General features: G+C 31.1%; 1 long non-coding RNA gene across 5 annotated transcripts; it reads left to right on the top strand.

Annotated features, from left to right (window-relative positions):
- Window positions 1-2,227: 2,227 nt before the first annotated feature.
- On the top strand, window positions 2,228-5,921 carry LOC106778438. Of its 5 annotated transcripts, none has more exons than XR_002666199.1 (5): window positions 2,228-2,413; window positions 2,505-2,671; window positions 3,272-3,351; window positions 3,670-4,920; window positions 5,674-5,921. It is a non-coding gene; the product is annotated as an uncharacterized LOC106778438 (long non-coding RNA). The 5 variants fall into 5 exon arrangements; XR_002666197.1 differs by having other exon boundaries at window positions 3,212-3,351; XR_001377056.2 differs by having other exon boundaries at window positions 3,149-3,351.
- Window positions 5,922-6,683: the final 762 nt, after the last annotated feature.

Below are 6,683 nucleotides of genomic sequence, written 5' to 3'. Positions count from 1 at the left end.
AGACAAATAAATTGATAGTATTCGGTAAGAAATTATATTACAAACAAATACTACATTTTAAAAAATATTTATTTTACTTTATTATAATTTTTTTAATATTTTAAAAATTAATTTTACTTATTATTAATTAATTTCCTTTCTTTATTAACATTTATACATTTAAATATAACATTAAAAAAACACTTTAAATATTACTAAAATAACTAGGGGCATTTTGGTAATCTTTTATTTCTACCAATTAAACAAAATTTTTAATTCAATCACATCAATCAAATCCTACACTAATTCTGACAAACTTTACCCTCAAATCCACTCTCAATTACCCACAAATCTACTCAAAAAAGCAACAACAAAATTATCCTCAAATCCACTTAAATCATCTCCCCCAAATCATCTCCCTCAAATCCATTAATAAGAACACAGCATAAATGAATCAATGGTAGTCTTGTTGAATGCAACTAGCATTATACATTGCTAAGCAATAATCAAACAAACTCTTTACATGTATTAATAGATAAAAGTGTCTAAATGTTTTTGGAAAGCACGTTAAAAGTCTTAAACGATGATCCAAAAAATTTTAATGAAAGACACCTTGCTAAACACACTTTTGAATGAAACATAGATGACTTAAAGAAGTGTTAACATAGGCTAGACAATACCATGTGCCAAATGACCCCATTCATCCAATGATGAAGTTTTCATCAACTACTTGGTATCTTAGTGAAAATCTTAAATGATCAAATCCTACCTGAACGGTGGAAAACGTGAAAAACACTTTGTTTCTCTAAACATGCATTAAATTTCATTAAATGCACAACGTTTTAAAACAACAAAAGTGATACGAAAAATGACATATCTTCCTGCATGCATATCTACTTTACTTTGTGCAGAAGTATCCACTTGCTTCACCCTATACAAATAAAAAGAGGACGTTAGAGACTATTAGAAGAGATGACCTTTGTTTCTCACACCAAGAGGGGGGGGAGGGGAGGGGTGAAATGGGGTTTTATGAAATTGATTTCTTTTGAAATCTTTTTCGCAAAACTATAAGTCTTTAAACCTTTCTTCAATCGCTAGTAAAAATGTATGCAATGTAACAGTATGCGTATTCGAATACAGACAAAATATAATCGATCAATGCAAAGAGACAATTAGAAGAAAATTCAAACTTTGAGTTTTATATTGGTTCGGCCAATACTGCCCACATCCTGTGTCCTTCCAATATACCCGAGATTTAAATCCAATGCACTATAAAGATATAAGCTTTTACAACAAGGGATTTACAGTGACCAAACTGTCAAAATGTAAATCACCTCTCTAACTCACTAATCTAATATAGGCAAATGCAAAAAGACTAGCAATAAGAACAATCCTCTCATGCAGTCACCCCTTTGAGAACCTTCTCAAAGTCAAGAACTACACAATCTTCTTCCTGTCAATACCATAGGGAAACTAGAAATACTCAGCGTTTGCGAAACTCCTGATCAAGCAGTAAGCACCTCAATTGTGCAGAAAGACCAATCTTTGCGAATCACTCAATCTTGTCTCTCAAGAAATCTTCAACACTTGTACTCCACGACAATTCTTGTTGGAGCGTTTAATAACTTCTGTAAAACTTCATAGCTCAATCTGAAACAAATATGAAAAATGTTAATCTCAATTGTCTTACAGAATTTCAAACCATGCATCTATATATAGTGTAGGTCAATTATGACGCATTTTAATCGATTACGCTATTAATATAATCGGTTACATTACATAATTATAACAATTTAACAACAATCAAAGCAATTAATTGAATGCTCAATTAATGTAATCGGTTTGCATTTAATGCTTAGTCACCATATTCAAAAATATGACCATTAAGACAATTATGACAAGCAATGAAATAGTTTTCAAATCTTTAACAGACTTAATTGAATACATGATCCATGTAATCGATTAAGCTTTAACACTTAATATATTTTTGAAAACTTTTTTTCTCAAAATCCATCACAGCGCACTTGAAAAATATTTGTGCCACTACAAAAAAAGTAACATTTAAAGGAGGTTATTTTGCGGGGTTATAAAAACCCTCCACAGATTACTATTATTTAAAATTTGATTATGGTGAGTTGTCTTAGTGCCAATAATAGCAGAGGTTTTAATTACTTTTTGAGGAGGTTACAAAAAATTATAATAGATTTTTAATTCTTCCCCCTTTTTTTCCTTTCCTTCCTAAGATTTTTCACTCACTCTACTTTTTTCCCCAATTTCAAAATCTGAGTGCGAGTTCTCAAAAGATAAATGTCTTTTGGTTTTTGTTTTCATTTTCATTTCACCTTCCCCATCATCACATGTGCTCCAATCGCTCGTCGGCTATTGCTCGTCGGCTATTGCTGGTCTCCCAGTTCTACAACAACCGTCGTTTTTCGTTGGTTCCAAATCTTGTGTTTCTTCCTCTCCTCTTTTTCAATTACATTTTGTTGCGCTGAATCCTCTCTGAACCATATTCTTAATTGCAGGCTAAATTTCCCAACCACTCAGCTTCCCAGAATCACTTGTAGCCACTCCGCTTTCGAAGTATGCTCTTCTCCAGTTACTCTACGGCCTTTGCTTTACCACTCTACGACTATGTTTGACATCAACTACGCGTCGCATAGAAGTTTCGTTTTTGCACTTTGTACACCCAGTGAGCACCTCTTCCATCTCTCCCATAATGCCTAATTTCATCACATTATCACGTCTCAATCGATTATTTTGTTAATGTTCTTTGTGGTTAAATCAGTGCGTGCTTTGTTTATAATATCAATTTGATTTTTCTCAAAATGTAAAATGGGTTCAACAGGTAATACACTTTATTTAGGTTTAGAGGATACATATCAGGGCGTGGAGAATTGGGTATCTTTAGGATCTAAGTTTTGGAGAGAAACAAAAGAGATTATTGCTTTTATTTATTTTGAATAAAGATTCTATGATTTAATAGTTTTCTGAAATCACAATGTTTTTGGTTTATTTTTTTAAATTTTATTACTGTCTTATATTTCAACCCATTCCCAATTTTAGAGACTGGAAAATCCTCACTGAAGATTATATTCACACAATGGTGTTTAACGTTAGGCTTGAGGTTGTATACGTTTTTTATTCTCACATAACTTGGGAACTGCAGGAATGTATGTACCTGCTTAATCTGTTATATTCCTCATTCTGTCGTGATGTGCTATGTTGGAAGGTTAATGATTTGCAATTTAGACTTACTGTGAATCTAACGAATCAAGAATGAACTCTTAAGCTGCTTCTCCTGGATTCTGGATGCCATGTTAGAGATTTATCCATAAAGTTGCATGGTGGAGTAGCTTGGCTTTACCAAGTGTAAGGAACCTTATTAAGCAATGGTTTTTATTACTACAAATTCTTAAACATGCTCTATCATAGAGTTATCTTCTATTGCTGATTTAGGCTTCAAAATTCCATAGGGAGGCTTTAGCTAATAACTATATAACCCTTAGTGCAGATAACTGTTTTCCATTATCTTTTGCTGCAAAATTTTTTCTAGAGAATATAAAGCTAATTGTCTGATATCCTCCTGAATTGTTGTCTCTTCTGAAGAACCGAAGCTTGGCACGTATCTAGACCCTAATATGTATAATATTTGATGATATCATGCCAATAATTTCTATCTTCTTGCAGGCTAGTAGATGTTTTTGCAGGAAGTATAGCATCTGGAGTTGAAGAGGCAGTTTCTGATCAAATAAATGAGGGGATATCAACTCTTGATGTTTTATTACAATCTCTTCCAAAGACTTTCCCAATAGACGAAACAACTGCTCTAAATGTTTCTTTCGTGAACAATCCTGAGCTAAGTGATTCTGCTATTTAATTAGAAATTAATGGTTTATTGATAGGAAGGAATGAAATTTTGTCACCTCAAGGTTACCGCAGAGGTTCAAACTTTTCTGTTTCTCGTGACAACCCTTCGCCAAAGATGATAACAATTTCATTACATGAAAATGTTTTCAAATTCGGTTCCTTGGTTTACTTCACTGTATGTTTATGGAGTCTTTTACTTCTTTTATTCTTGGCTTTATTCAATAAATGGATATTATAAACTGAGATATAGTTTTTGATGGTTTATGTTGTTCTTGTGCTCACTCAGGCAGATACTTTGAAATGGACTGTTGATGAACTGCCTGATGTATGCAGCATTTTCCATCATCTGGCTTTGGGTTATACTGTTTTATGCAGCATTTTGATGGATGTTAAATGTTTGGAACACTTTTTTTCTGAATGACTTGCTTGAATTCCCTATTGGACATTATATTTTCTTCTATTGCTCTGTTACACATGCCTTGTTGATTTTCATCTCTAAATGATGCAAACTGTCATGAGCTATGGATAAAAGGTTATTGACCTTTGTTAGATAGTCCTTGATTAGGCTCATGGAAAATTGATGCACGGTATAGATTGTAATTGGTATTTGTGCTTTCCTCTTAAATCAGAAAACAGTTCAACCTTCTACTGAAGTAATGTTGAAGTCAATCTTTCTTAGTGTTTATCAGAAATAGAGATACCTTAGGAGTGACCTTACACTTCCTTTGATGAATTAAAAGAATGATAATTTTATACTAATTATTATTTTAGTTATAAATTACATTTTTTTTTCTTTTTTCATAATGTATGAAGCATTGCGTAAATATTTGGTTTTTTATTATTTGTTTGTTGGTTTTATTGCTGGTAATTTTTTACCTGGATTTTCTTGCTTTAGTTTTTTGTTACAAGATATAGATATGTCAGATGTTTCAAGATAGAGGAGAATAGTATATGGGAATCTGAACTTTACTGGTTGCAGGATTTGGACACAGGCCATCTGCCATGGGTGCTCCAAAGCATGATGGGTTGGATTTTGCACATGGTTTTAAAGCTTGGCCTCTTAATAAGAAGGTAACCAGATATTAGCAATGTATTTGGTATGAATATACCTGGACTTCGGTCCTACAAAGAAATGAAACAATAAACTTTGAATTATATTCCTGTTGTTGTATGAGTTAAGATTTTAAAATTTCTTACTTTTAACCAAGCATATATCTTTAATTAAAATAGTTTATACAATTTTTATCACTTTAAGAGATATATATAAGTCAATTGCATAATGAATTGTTTTTTTTATCATAAAATGTGTATATCTATCATTCATGCAAACACAGTATGAGTCCCAAGTTATATTACTAGTCAAACTAATTCTTGGTGGAAAACAAACATGTCCTTGGTCTTCAAAGTAATTCAATTCCATGTAGAAAAGAAGTTATTTTGAAAATAAGAACTTTGTTATCATCATTATATTATATAATATACTTGCCATAGACTAAAAAATATTAAGTGTCTAGCTCAATTTTCTTAAAACTTAAAAGCTAAGTTAAAATTAAAAATACTTGAAATGTAAGTTAAAGATTTTGGTATTTCTGTGACTACTTAAACTTAAAAGATAATATTTCAAGTTGAAATAAAAAAGGAAAAGAAGTCGAAATCCAAAGCTCCCTTTTAAAACTTTTCTTCATTAAAAAGAGAATTGATTTTTTATAAGTTTCATATCTCAAAAATCTATATAGATTTTTGTTTCTCACTTTTGTTTCTTTCTAGTATTGCAAAATTGTATGAGTATAATTATAATTTGTTTATTTTTTTTTATTATTTCAGCAAGCTATTGATGCAAATGAGTTCGAGTCTTTTTTAGTACAAGACAATCATTTGGTGGAAGTAATATTTAGAGAGCTTATGAAATTTTTTTAGGATAAAATTATATCAAGTTTATTATGAATTTTGATTATTTATTGATTAAGTTGTAAGGACGAGTTTTATTTTAATTTGATTTTATGTTACTATGATGATTTTGACAATGAAATTATATAAATTTGTGATGTCTTTGATACATTAATATGATTGAATATTGTTGTAAATATATATTTTTGATCCAAAAATATAAACATCATGAGACAAAAATTAAATAATTCTAGCAAAAAATAAAGTAATAAACCTCAAATTAAATAATACAAATGAGGGAGGTTACAACTTCTAAAGTATAATTGTCAAATTGAATAATATATATTAATATCAAAAAATAGTGTAAAAGATATAAGTATTTTTTTTTTAATCAAATAGTTAAAAATAAAGGAGGTTAAAAACCCCCACAAAATAAGAATCGGTAATAGAGGAGGTTTTTCTGCGGAGGTTTTTACCCTCCGCAAATTGAATGTGATAGCGGGGGTTATTGAATATGATACCAGGGGGCGAAAAAAACCTCCGCAGATACTTTGTGGCGACTCAAACTGCGGGAGTTTGAAAAACCCCCGGAATTTATTTAGCGGAGGGTAAAAACCCCCACAAATCGAAAAAAAAAACCCTCTAAATAAGCTTTTTTTTGTAGTGTCCAAACAAACGAGCTTTAATCGATTTAACAACTAATGTAATCGATTCAAAACTTGTTGCTTTGCCACAGTTTAAAAGCTATAGCTGTCTGATGACCTTAATTGATTAACACAACATTGTAATCGATAAGTCATGCAGATATGCTTGGTGCATGTGGTTTTTCCATTTCTAAAACACATATTATGCATACACAAATATGATCAAATTTCAAACACAGTGGTATGCATTAATCAACACAATATATCCATTGTGACAATCACAATATGCATGTATAAGTCTCA

This window comes from Vigna radiata, unplaced genomic scaffold, assembly GCF_000741045.1.
Source record: "Vigna radiata var. radiata cultivar VC1973A unplaced genomic scaffold, Vradiata_ver6 scaffold_330, whole genome shotgun sequence".
NCBI classification, from domain to species: Eukaryota; Viridiplantae; Streptophyta; class Magnoliopsida; order Fabales; family Fabaceae; genus Vigna; species Vigna radiata.
Note: the sequence above shows the minus strand (reverse complement) of the source record. Positions and strands in the feature narration are given on the sequence as shown.